Below are 14,280 nucleotides of genomic sequence, written 5' to 3' on the forward strand. Positions count from 1 at the left end.
AAATTTGAGGTCCTAGGTTCAAACTTGCAAGACCCATGTTCTTCAACGAAAACCATTACAATTGCAAGAGAACTTAGGAATTGAATTAGGGAAATGATGGGCAGTAAATTAGAGTACATACTAACATATAATCAGCCCTATTTAAAGAAATCAGATTAGGCAAAGGATTCATGTTTTTATGAAGAAAATCATAGTAAGAAGGCAAGAACATTATGCATAATAATCATAGCATGAATATGATATGAAAGGGTTTATTCAAAACAAAAGAGGTTGTAGAAGGAAGGTGCTTGCAACGTTGCAGCACCTTCTTCCTAACCTCAGCAGCAAAGTAGGAGTAATTTGGAGTAGGTTAGAGAAGGAGAATAGATTACCAATGATCGGAAGAGGAGCCGGCGGTGGGAGTTTCTCGCCGGAGTTTCCCTTGCATCAACACCAAGCTCTCCCCACCAGCTTCTTCCTTATCGGATGGGGCACATAACATGATTTCGAAAGCATCTTTAAGGTTATCACTTAGAACATTCAAGTCAAGTGAAACCGCAAAGGTTGGTTGCTGTTCTTGGGGGGCTGAGTCATTAATAAGCGGCCTCAAAGAGAAACATGCGAGGTGAACAATAGGATTTTGCCCAGACCCACCGATGAACTGGAGCCGCAACTCCTCCTTGGAGGCCTAATGATTTCAAAGAGAGGAATAAATAGAAATGTTGGACAGCAAGTTCAAGGTTGTGGCAAAGGCAGCTTGACCAGCAACAATAGCTAGACTTCGGTTGGGCATTTTCACGAACATGATCAAGGAGTTGCTGAATCGTAAGGTGTTGCGAAATTCACCAACATCAAGTTTCTCAGGTTGAGAAAGATCTGATGATGACGAGAGCTTGTAAGGGTTTTTCCGGCGTGGAGAAACAGAAGCCATACCATAGGGACTTGATGGTGGTTCGGTGCTCAAACCGCATCCACAACTGTTCAACCAGCAAGTGCTTGGTCGTGGGTTTGGAGAAGTCCTTGGGCTGTAGGCTGTTGAAGAATCAACTGTGGTGACCGAGCTCATAGTCATCGAGAGGGCCATAAATCTTTGCTAAATCAGTGAGTGACTTGCTGGGTTTGTGTTCGATTCAAGATAGGGGTTGGAGAAGAAGACAAGGTAGAAGGTAAGAAGTAGAGAAAGCTGAGACAGAGAAGAAGGTTATAAGAAATAGGTTTTCTGATATCTCTCAGCTTAACATGTGTAGTAAGGTTGCAACACCTTCTTCACGAACTCAGTAGCAAGAACAAGATGAGGTAGAAGTAGATTAGAGAGAGAGTGAGAGATTACATACCTTGGAGAAGAGATTAGAGAAGAGAGACAATGATTCTTGAAGGAGATCAACACCCAAGCCAAGGAGGAGGCTTAGAGGAGCTTTCCCATGTTCTCAGATGTTGAAATGAGTGAAATAATGATTTAGGTTCGAGGTTTCACTTAAAAAGGAGAAAAATATCCAAAAAGCACCTTTTTCACGATTCTGGGCTTGTTGGTCGTTACCTTTGGTTGATAGTATCAACCAATAGTATCGACCAACAGCAGTTTCAACATAATTCTTAGGAATAGTTCAGCAACTTCGAACAGGGATTCGGAAGGCTATACAAGGTCAAATTGAGTGAGGTTTTCTCCTACAAGTCAATAAAGAAGTCTAGTTTCCAGAAATACATTTGGATCAAGCATGGGAGTTCATTAGGTCTACAAACTAAGCTCACCTTCTTCGATGCGCAAGCAGGATTTGCTAGACATAGTTCAGCAACCCCGGACAGGGATTTGGAGGGCTATATGGGGTCAAATTGGGTGGGGTTTTCTCCTACAAGTCCATATAGAAGTCTAGTTTCAAGAAATACTTTTGGATTGTGCACAGGTGTTCATTAGGTATTTCAACTAATTCACCCCTCTTCGGTGCGCAGATTCAAAACTAACACTGACAATGCTCTCAAGTGAGGGGCATCATCGTCAATGTCAATGGGCTTGGGCTCCGACACCAAATCATCAACCAAAAGGGTACACAAGGACTTTTCCCACCACTTCGGCTCATTGGATCAACTGACAATACAAATTCGGGCCGGGTCAAGGTAAGGATAAGGCCGGATATGGCCTCCTAAGGCTTTCAAGGATAACAACATTGAAATCAAGGTCCAACTTCAAGGTCTAACATTAAACAAGTCTTTCTTTATCCCAAAGCAAATAGGGTATCCCGGGCTAGGTTTGGGCTGGATGTCACATTCTCCCCCTCTTAAAATAATTTCGTCCTCGAAATTGGGAGAGTACTAGGCTTCTAAGGAGATGGAGGACATTGCTTTTATCCTGACTTTTCTTCTCCCAAAATCTTCGGAAAACAATTGACAATAAAACTTTTGTAAGAAAACAAGGGATAAATCAAAAGTATGATAATGGCTTCATGAAGACTTCACAAGGATCATGGCAAAGATCAATATGAAGATCATAAAACCCTAAAAAAATGAAAAGAGATTGTAAAGAGATGGTTGCAAGGATGCAGCATCTTCTTCTAAATCTCAATCACAAAGGGTAAAACATAGTAAAAGTAGATCACTACAATACAAGAGAGATTACTAACCTTTGATTGAGGAACAAGGGATGAAAAGCTTGAAGTCTTGAAATAATTAGAAGGAATAACAAATCATGAAGATCACACTTGATTTCCCTTCGAAATCATCATGTGGGGAAAACACAAGGTTATAGGGTGTATGGAGGTCCACTCTAGAACAACAGGGATAGGAGGATCAGTCATGGGAATTACTTAAGATCACCCTCCTATCAAAGGAAAATAAAAGGCACAAGAAGAATTAGAGGGGATAAAAGATCAGCTTCAGGGTGAACTTCTACCAAACAAAACTAGGCAACTCATACGACAGTCGACAGAGAATAAATCGAATAATGCATATGGTAGGTATGGATTTGGCACAGTAGCAAGTTTAGGATTGTGAGGAGGTCTTCACCCCTCAGTGGACCTTAAAGCTGACTGATAGGGTGGCACAAGACCCTGAGAAAGCTGCAGAATGGAGCTCCCTCAGTCTTATACCTTCTGATCATTGGGAATTTGAAGCCCTGGACGATGATGCCCTTGTTAGTCAGTCCACAAGGTACCGGTCTTCCTGCTTGTTCATTTTTTCATAATTTCTTATGACTTCTTCTGATATTCTCTTCTTCCCCAGGAATGCCGTGTTGAGTTTTTATCAGCACATGGAAGCATTGAGCCGGGTTGGCCGCAACGGCTCCTTGCTGCAGACCTGCGAAGAGAATTTGACTAAGGCCAACTCTGAGATAGACCGGCTGTCGGCAGCTGCTAAGGAGCTGCAGAGAAAACATGAAGAGGAGATAAACTCCCTAAAGAAGGCCCTCGACTCCTCAACGGCTCACGCTGTTGCTGCCGAGCGCGAGGCTAAGAAGCAGAAAGCAGCTGCCACATTGTTTGGTGACAGACTTGAGTTTAAGTGCACAGAGAATGAAGAATACTTGAAGCTGGCGATTCCTAGCAAGCCCGAGCATATCAAGCCAGAGCTTCGAAAGGATTGTGTTCGGAAGTACCTGAACAATGTACCTTTCTCCAGACTGCTGGGTGCCTTCAACATCCAAGCTTATCATTTGGGGCAAAATGACGTCTGGGAAAAAAATTCTTGAATCCATCCCTTCCTTTGATACAACTCCCTTTCGTGAGGTGTGTCACAGAGAGGTCTTCGGGAAGTTAAACATGGATCTCCCGGATTGGGCTCGGGAAGAGGATGATCCTTTTCCAGCTGACCCAAAATATGAGGAATATCTTGTTGATGAACCGCCACTCCAAGAGGAAAAGTCACAGGCCGAGTCACAGGCTGCTGAAGAGGACTCTGACAACGACAATCCTGAGGAAGGCTCTTCTCAGGATCTTGAGAAAGGCTCTCTTGTGCAGGACTCCTCGGGCAACAATGAGGAAGAGGCTTAGGGAGTTATCCCTTTTTTTTTTTTGTAAAGATTGATCCTCCTTATTAATGAATAGATACTTCTTCCATGTTTGCCGTAATATTTCCTCGTCTCCTATCGAAAGCTTGTCTTGAATATCAAAATATAAATGATAAAACTTATCACTTAACTTCACATTCCTCGACGAATGATAATCTTGTAAAGATATCATGAAGAGATGTTTTGGAAAGATGCCTTAGCCTTTATTCTTCCTTACTCCTTCATTTATTGCAAAGTCCACACGTTTCCCTTCTGCTACTTGCGAAGTCAAAACGTTTTCTTGCCTTGGTATACCATTCACTGTTTTCAATGAATTGGTAATACATCCATTATCTAAATGGTAGTGCGACAGTTGGAGGTATTCTCGTATCAGGTGCCTATTTCCACGTGGCCTCCTTTTGATCGTTGATCTTGCTTGTTGAGGATTTTGAAGCGTTTTTTCGATCTGGGCCATTGGTTGCCTTTGGCTCTCAACCGTCGTCTTAATACCAGAGGTTATTTAAAGCCTTCGAGGGTACTCTCCATCTATCTTGCTATCTGCAAGTTAGATTTGCAAAAGCGACATTCCGTCCTCCTCGCTTTGCTCCGTATTCCTTGTACTCCACCAATAACTCTATCAGCCTCTGCACAAGTGAGCTTTTTGCTATCACCAATCTCCTCTCCTTCCCCCCGAGTAAACTTTATAGTAGGAATACTTGGGGTTTATTTAATGGGTTTCTGAGTAGTTCATAGCTGACTGAGAACTAGGGTTTCCTTCGTTTCTTATGTTGATGTGTTTTTGTACTGATACGACTGTCTCCCGTAATCGATCCGAACTTTATTAGGGCAAAATCCCGTAAGAAAATCGTTCGAGTGTCGGCGGTGGTTGGGGCCAGCGAGGTGGTTTCATCTGGTGAATCTTCTAAACGTAAGGCGACTGCTGTTGGTGAATCTTCAAGTCAGATTCCCACAGTTTCTACTGATGTTACCCCCACGCCTCTTCTGCCTGAAGTGATCACTCGTTCTTCCCAGGAAGATCTTGATCACTTCGTTGTTTATGCCCCTGTTGTAGAGACCGTTTATGCATCCCCGACGGAGACCCTTCTGACATCTGAGGCAACTATGTTGGCGTCTGATGAAGGTGCGGTCCCAGCAGGTGCTGCTTCTATTTCCAACTCTAGAGCTTGTTTGGCATCCTCTGCCTCTCCTTTTGAGCCAGAGGATTTTGCCACTAGGAAGCGTCGTCGGTTGGCAAGTTATGCAGCTCATCCTTCTCTTGATGTAGCTCATCCTTTTCATCCTTTGCCTGAATTAGTGTCAAAACGAGTTTGACAAAGCGTTGGAATGGTGTATTGCTGCTCGAATGACTTCTAAGAGCACAGTTCTTTCCAAACTTCTAGAAGAGGACTTTATGAAGTGAATGGTGATGTAAGTCTTTCTTCATTATCTTTTGATTTTGAAGGTTAATCTTCTGCTCCTATTTAACTCGGAATTTGTTTGCAGGAGTCTTACAGGTAACTTCCACAACCAAGTGGAAGCAGCCTCTAGGCTCAGTAGACTGAGGAATGAGGTTTCCAGGCTTCGGGAACACTCCAAAGCCAAGGATGCTGAAATTGCTCGCCTTAGGAAGCTAGCTTGAGAGGTTGCAAGAGAAAAGAATTTGGTGATCGAGCGTCTTCGGTCAGACTTGGATGATGCCAGGGAGAAGATCCAGCAACTGGAGCGAGAAGTTGGAAAGTCAAGAGCCAAAGGATCTGAAGCGTTACCTCAAAGGCAAGTTGTCATTCCTTTGCCCGAATCCCTTCCTACTGACGTTCGCAGAGCCTGCATCTTCAAGTATTTACAGTAAGCCCCTTGTTGATATGCTGATTGCTTATAACTTGCAGGCGTACCGGGATGGTGAGAACGAAGTATAGGAATCCATATTAAGGAAAGATCCTGATTTTGATACGACTCCCTACAATGCTGTTTGCCATCCTGAAGTGTTTACCAACCTGGGTCTTCCTCCTCCTGACTGGACCAAAAATAAGACTGATCCGGATATAATGCATTACCTGGAAGATTCTCCTGTTTATTCTCCCCTGGAAGGATTCAATTATGAAGAGCTCACCTTGAATGCAAGTTTGGTCAAGGACCATACTTCTTCTGGACAAGCTGGACAAAGAGTATGAAATTGCAGAGGATTTTATACATACCGAAATGCTTTTTGTAATCCTCATTTCTCCTCTTCTTTTTCTTGAATCCATACCGCTGCTCAACTCATGTGTTTATTCTAGCAAAGCTGTGCTGATCCTGTATGACTTCTTAATTATCACCGATGATGACTTTCTTTTCTGACCGAAGATTGTATCCAACTCTTGTAATCTCATGTTTGATGTAAAGATTGGCCTCTTTCGGTCTTTTGAAGAAATAAGAAATTAACTTCATCCTGAACTTTGCTAGTCACTTGAATCGCTGTTGCACTAGGTCTTAGTTGTTTAGAACAATGCCTTTACTTAAAGATTTCTGGAGAAATTCAATAAGTCTTTGAAGGAACTCACTCGGGTTTTAAACCGATGCCTTTACTTAAGGATTTCCGGAGAAATACAATAAGTCTGAGAAGGAACTCACTCGGGTTTTAAACCAATGCCTTGTAGAAGGAACTCACTCGGGTTTTAAACCGATGCCTTTACTTAAGGATATTGCGAAAATTCAATAAGTCTTGAAGGAACTTACTCTGGTTTCAAACTGACGCCTTGCGGAAGGAACTCACTCGGATTTTAATCCGATGCCTTGACTTAAGAAATTCTGCAAAAATTCCATAAGTGTTGAAGGACCCACACGGATTTTCATCCGATGCCTCATAGTCGGATCTTATTCTTGAATGTGGTGTATGATGCCCCCCAATCAAAAGATAATTTGTTGAAAGCCAATAATTGCATTGATTGAGTTGAAAATGGTTACATCACGAACAAAATTGAAATCATCATCAAGGATAAAAATTTTTGAGATGCCTGGCATTCCACGAACGATCCAACTCTTTCTGGGTGTTGATGTTCTTCAGCTTGTAAGCTCCTGAACCGACTAGTTTTACAACCATATAAGGTCCTTCCTAGGAAGGGTCCAATTTTCTTTGGTGGCGTGGGTCTGAAGCTAAGGTGTTTCTCAACACCAAATCTCCTGCTAAGTACCGACGATTTTTTACTCGGGTATTGTAATGTGACGCTATCCTTCTTTGATAATGTTGAGTTCGTGCTATTGCCTTTGCCCGAACTTCGTCCAACAAATCAAGACTATCAAGCAGTCCTTGCTCGTTCGCTTTTTCCTCGAACTCTCGGTCCCGTAATGTCCCCGCCATTATCTCCACAGGTGCCAACATTTCGGACCCGTATGCTAACCTGAATGGAGTTTCTCCTATGGGTGTTCGAACCGTAGTTCGATAAGCCCACAGTACATTATGAAGTTCTTCGACCCATAAGGCCTTGTTAGCTTCAAGTCTTCTCTTTATCCCTTCAAGCAGCATTCGGTTAGTAACTTCTACCGCCTCTGTGGGTATGCCACTGAGGACATGATGCTCGATCATGTAAGTTCCACAAAATTGCTCAAATTGTGGACAGTCGAACTGAGTACCATGGTCAGTAACGATAATCTTTGGAATCCCGAAGCGATATATGATTGACTTAAGCACGAATTTCTCCACTTTTTTCTCAGTGATTGTTGCCAGGGCACTGGCTTCAACCCATTTTGTGAAGTAATCAATTGCTACTATCAGATATTCCCATCCGCCTGATGCCTTGGTGAACTTGCCCATGATATCAATTCCCCACATCGCAAAGGGGATGGGATCTAGATTTGAAGTCATGGTTTCCGCTGGGCACTTCGATACCGTAGCATGAATTTGACAATTGCTACATCGACGAACATACTCCATACCAGCCTCCTGGATGTTAGGCCAATATAAACCAAGTCTTAGAATTTTGTGTGCCAAGGCTTGTCCACCCATATGAGCTCCACAAATTCCTTCATGAACTTCAGCCAAAGCTGATTTTGCTCCTTCGGGACCTAAGCATCTCAGAAGGGGTCCAGAATAAGAACTTTTGTATAGTCTTCCATTCTGAATGACAAATATTGTTGATTGTATCTTTATCAATCTTGCCTCTTTCGGATCCTCAGGTAGTTTGTCATCTCTCAGATATTCGACTATCGGATCCATCCAGCAATGCTCTGCTTCAATATAGGAAATTTCTTTCTCATGATAACTTGGAAATGTTATCTCTTCAATGTAGACCGAAGGGTCTAGATTTTTTCTTTGGCATTGGCTAATCGAGATAGCTCATCTGCCACTGTATTTTCAGTCCTCGGAATCTGAGATATCTTCAAATTCTGAAATTGCTTTTGAAATGCCTGCACAATCTCTTGATATTTCTGCAAGCGAGGTTCTTTAATACCATACTCCCCCGGACTTGGTTGACTATAAGTTGAGAGTCACTATAAATAGTAACATCTGCAATGGACAATGCTTTTGACAACCGAAGTCCAACTATCAGGGCTTCATATTCTGCTTTGTTATTACTAGCTTCGAATGCAAATCTCAAAGCATATCAAATGATAAATCTTGCTGGACTTTTCAATAGAATTCCAGCTCTTGCTCCATCCTTATTACTCGAGCCATCCACATATACTTCCCAAATGGTTGGTATAATGGGATCTTCAATAGTGGTCTCCATCGGTGCAGTAGTTTCTACTACAAAATCAGCTAACGCCTGAGCTTTGATTGCCGTTCTGGGCTTAAAGCTCACTTGGAACTCTTCGACCGACCAGGCCACCATCCTTCCAGACAAATCAGGTTTATTAAGAACTTTACTAAGAGGGAAAGTCATAAATACCTCTATTGGATGAGCTCGGAAATATGGCCTTAGCTTCCGACGGCTATCATGAGAGCCAAAGCTTGCTTCTCAATCTGCGAATATCGTGTCTCCGCATCAAGTAATACGTGACTCACATAGTAAATTGGCCACTGTTTCTTATCTTTCTCACGAACAAGTACTGGACTGACCGCTGAAAGGGACGCCGCTAGATATAGCTGTAAGATTTCCCCCTTCTCTGGTCGGGACAAAAGTGGTGGTGGTCCTAGTGCCTCTTTTAACTCCTCGAAAGCTTTCTGGCACTCTTCAGTCCACTTTGCTTCCTTGCTGCCCCTCAAATCTTTGAGTGCCTTGAAGAATGGTAAACACTTCTCCCCAGACTTTGAGATGAAATGATTCAAAGCGGCAATTCTCCCCGTCAAACACTGCACATCATGAACAGTTTTGGGAGCCTCCATGTCAATCAGAGCTTGTATTTTTGCAGGATTAGCCTCAATACCCCTCTGTGATACCCCTCTGTGACACCATGAAGCCCAAAAATTTGCCTGAAGAAACTCCAAAGGCGCAATTTTCTGGATTCAGCTTCATTTGATACTTTCGCAGTACTGAAAATACCTCAGTTAAATCTGCAATATGATTTGCTCTTGTAAAGCTCATTACTAGCATGTCGTCAACATAAGCTTCAACATTCTTCCCAATTAAGTCCTTGAAAATCTTGTTGACGGCCCTCTGATATGTAGCTCTTGCATTTTTCAGGCCAAATGGCATGACTTTGTAATAGTAGCTTTCACGATCAGTCATGAAAGCCGTGAACTTCTCATCTTCCTTATTCATAAGGATCTGATTATACCCTGAGAGTTTCATATCCTGCAGTTGCATCTATCAAGAGATCAATCCGAGGCAACGGATAGCAATCTTTAGGGCAAGCCTTGTTGAGGTCTGTGTAGTCTGTACACATCCTCCACTTCCCATTTGCCTTCTTCACCATTACCACGTTGGCTAACCAAGTTGGGCATTCAATTGGTTCTACGAAACCAGAATTCTTTAGTTTTTCAACTTCGCCCCAAACGGCCTCGTATTTTTGAATGGAGAAATTTCTCCTTTTCTGGATAACTGGTTTCACCTTGGGATCTATCCAGAGCTTATGCTCTGCGACAGCCCGATTAATTCCCGGCATCTCTTCGGCTGACCATGCGAATACGTCACTATTCTGTTGAAGAAAAAACTTCAACTCCTCCTTGAATTCCTCCAGCTGCTCAGACCCGATATAAGTAATCTTTTTCTCATCCTCGGTACACAGTTGGATTTGTTCCAGCTTTTCCACTGGCTCGGGCCTTTGCATTTCTGCTTCTTCCCGATCATCTCGAACTTCTATAGGTAGGGCAATCACCTTCCTTGGGTCTTCCTTGTCTTTTAAATAGGCAACGTAACATTGCCGAGAGATCCTCTGGTTAGAGGAAACTTGACCAATTCCCATGTCAGTCGAGAATTTTATCTTCAGGTGTTTCGTCGAAACAATAGCACCTATCTTGGACAAAGATGGTCGTTCGAGGATAACTTTATAAGCTGGAAGTTCCCGAACCACCAAAAAATTGATTCGGACGGTCGCCTCCTTGGGAAAACATCCAATAGATAAGTCCAACTGGACAGATCCTTCCGCTACTGTAGAAGTCACATCCACCCAGCCAGTACCCTATCTGGCATACCCGAGTGTGTGATCCACAGTCCACAAGATCCAGTAGTTAGAGAAATCAACCTCCCACATTCACAACAATATAGTCAAGAACAAGACTAAATCAATGTTAACAATATTATTCAAATGAATCAAGGTAAAGTAACAAGATATTCATCAGAGTGCGGAAAAGATACCAATAGATATATAAATCAAAAGTAGAGTGAGGCGGAATCTCACTCCACGAGTACAGCGGAATGTAGTTCAATAATCAAATGGGATTACAACCATTTCTAAAGACAAGAAAGAAGATATAATCTAACTAACTAGAGTCTTTTCTACTTTATAAAGGATGTCCTCATAGACATAGACTTCATCGATGATGCTCAGACGCTCCCACTCCACAGTAGGGCTAATCCTGGTAACAAGAGAGACCACTTGAGGGATCCTCAAAGTAATCTTCGTAGTCGCCAGCACTTTGCGTATTGTACGCTTCTTCATCTTGTGCTTCCTCATATTGCGCTTCATAGCCATCAAAACCTGTAGAATAGTCTAACAAAAGATATTGTACAAAAAGGAGTGAGTTTCAATGAAACTCAGCAAGGCAAGTTATTCCATAATAGCATAAATAACATAGTATCACAAACAAAGCATAAGATGATATGATATGAGGCAACCATGTATGTATGAGTCTAACTCTATGTATGCTTTGGTCTCTATAGGCGAGACATGCTTTAAGTCATAACACCATACTTCTTTGGGTAGGTCAATCACTCCCCCTCAGCCATCTTGGCATCTTGGATCTGCCGGTGGTAGTTGGTCTTGCATCCTTCTTGGACATTCCTTGGTTAGGGGTTAAGTCACCTCTCTCTCACATCACCGTTTGGTCTAAGTAGTGGCGCATGTCAGGGTAAAGCCTAGCCCAATGAGAGTCTTCTACTTGGTCATATCAACTCAGATCCAGATACGTCCATTCCTCGCCCCCAGTGATCCTTTCCGGTATCCTTCACGCTAGAGTAAGCATAGTCCCAGACTACGGACTCATCAACCCTATAGGTCATCCACATATAGTAAACGGGAAGCTCTCATGTCTTCTCACGGGTTGGTTACCGGTCTTGAACGCCCATGAGCCCAAGTCTATCCATATGCAACTCTACCCATAAATGGCCCCCACAATGTGATTTATGTCCCCTCACGGGTTGGTTACCGATCTTGAGAGCCCATAAATCCCCATTGCTACCACGGGTCATTCGGTCTCAATACCCTTCCGATTCGGGTCTGATATAAAAGGGGTATAACCTAGCCAAACATTGCTAGACAAGTCCTAGGTATGACAACCAATAATCCAGGAAAGAGTCAAAGGGCAACATTGGAAATATCCCATACTACTCCCAATGAGGTCCAAGGACAGAAATGTCAAAAGGACATTCCCCAATCCCAAATCATACCTAAGCAATCACGATCATAATTCAGTCATATCATCCACGACAAATATCACATCATATGAAAGAGTATAATAAGACAAGATAAAATAGATAAGAAAACATACATGAGTAAGTATTCATACATAATCAAGTACATAAAGTAAATAAGGAAATAAGATCCTAATGTACTTGCAGCATTCATATCATAATAGAAACTAACATAACAGTAGCAAATCTAAGTAGTTCCCAAATTAGAAACTAAATCTATGCAAATCTATGTTAATATGGTAACAACTTTCCTTACCTTAAATAGATCCGAGAATACTCCGGATGGACAAGAGGATGAATCCAAAGTTAGCAAATAAACCCTAGAATAGCATCACACAATCATTAGGAAGTAGTCCTAAAAGAATAAGCATGAATCGAGTCAAATCGGACGAAGAAAACAGATTCTGCTGTTGCGGGTTGATTGGCTGGGTAGCATTGGCCAGTCGACCCAGGCAGTCTGCCCAAGAGCAAATCCGAAAGTAAAAATAGAATCTTGATCCGAAACCTATGCTACACAAACCGAAATGCGACGAAACTTGGAGGGATTGTCTAACATAGTAGTCTAAGCCTAGAAAGCATAATTTAGACATCAAACCACCATTAAAACATTACTTCCTAATTTAGAACCATAGTTTCTATTTTGGTAAAAATCATAGTTTTCATTGGAAACATGCTATGAATGAAAGAGATGAACTAGAGATGATTAGATCTCATTCTAATACAAGAACACAGTAGATCAGAGGTATGAATAATCATAGAGAAGCATCTATAATGCTAGAATGAATCAAAATAGGAAATATTATCATAGTTTAAGAACAAATCATAAGAATCATGTTAAGAATGAATGAGATGATCGTAGTACAAGAGAATGAAAAGAGATTGTAAAGATATGACTACAAGGTTGCAGCATCTTCATCATAATCTCAGTTCAGAGATGAGAGTGATCATGGAAATAATAAATCATTAACATAAAAGATAGATTACTAACCTTTAATTGAAGAACAAGAGAGAGAGTTTGCAAGATTGCAAGATTAGGTCTTCTTCTTCGCTCTTGGAGGCTTGGAGATGGTTTCCCTTCGTTCTCTAAGTGTTATGGAGGCTAGGGATACTAAAATCACGAAGTCATGGGGTATATATAGCAAGATTCTCAAAACAGAAGATTCTGTTCGAGTTCAGCAACTCTGGGTCGATTGGCTGGGTAGCATTGGGCAGTCGACCCAAGCACTAGACCCAGGCTGACAGCAAAGCCAAAAATAGGGATTTGAGGGTCTTCCACTACTCGGAATCAAACGAAACTTTAAACACATATTCTATAACATACCTAGCATGGAAAAATGGCTTTAAATCATATCCCACCAAGCTCTAAGGTCATCAATTAATCTTCTCTTCATCAAGGTGCAGTCTCTTCTCTATATCCAACACTGTCTTCAAGTATGGGGCATCATCTTCAATCTCCATAGGTTCGTAGTCGAACACTATATCATCTACCAATATGGCCCATAGTTGACTTTCACTTCTACTTCGGGTCTTCGGACCTACAAACAAAAGAGTATCCGGGTTAAGGTTAGGGCCAGGTTTCACATTCCCCCCTCCTTAAAAGAAATTTCTTCCTCAAAATTGAAAGTATACCTTAACTTCCAAAAAGATGAGGAAACTTCTCCTTCATATCTTCTTCCTTTTCCCAAGACGCTTCTTCAGGGGTATGGTTCTTCCACTGAATCTTCACCAAAGGGATAGTTCGATTCCTTAACTGCTTGTCCTTTCTATCCAAGATTTTAACCGGTTCCTCCTTATAAGATAAATCAGCACAAAGTCCTTCAGGTTCTTGCTGTAGTATGTGATCTGGGTTCTCAACATACTTCCGAAGCATTGAAACTTGAAATACATTATGAGTCTCAGCGAGTGACGGAGGTAAAGCCAAACGATAAGCAACGGATCCAATTCTTTCAAGAATCTCATAAGGTCCAATATAACGAGGACTAAGCTTTCCTTTAACATTAAACCTCATTACACCCTTCATAGGCGATACCTTTAGAAAAACGTTCTCACCAACTTGAAATTCCAAATCTGACCTTCTTCTATCAGCATAAGATTTTTGTCTTGACTGAGCAGTCTTAATCCTTTCTCTTATCATATCTACCATCGCACTGGTAGCTTCAATCATTTCTGGTCCTAACACTTTCCTTTCTCCAGTTTCGGTCCAATACAGAGGTGTTCTACAAGTGTTTCCATATAAAGCTTTAAAAGGAGCCATGCCTATTGTAGACTGATAACTATTGTTATAGGCAAACTCAACCAAAGCTAAATGTTCATCCCAATTACCACTCATATCAACAA

Source organism: Hakea prostrata, chromosome 3 (genome assembly GCF_041222555.1).
Source record: "Hakea prostrata isolate BN-2017 chromosome 3, UWA_Hpros_2, whole genome shotgun sequence".
In the NCBI taxonomy this organism is placed as follows: domain Eukaryota; kingdom Viridiplantae; phylum Streptophyta; class Magnoliopsida; order Proteales; family Proteaceae; genus Hakea; species Hakea prostrata.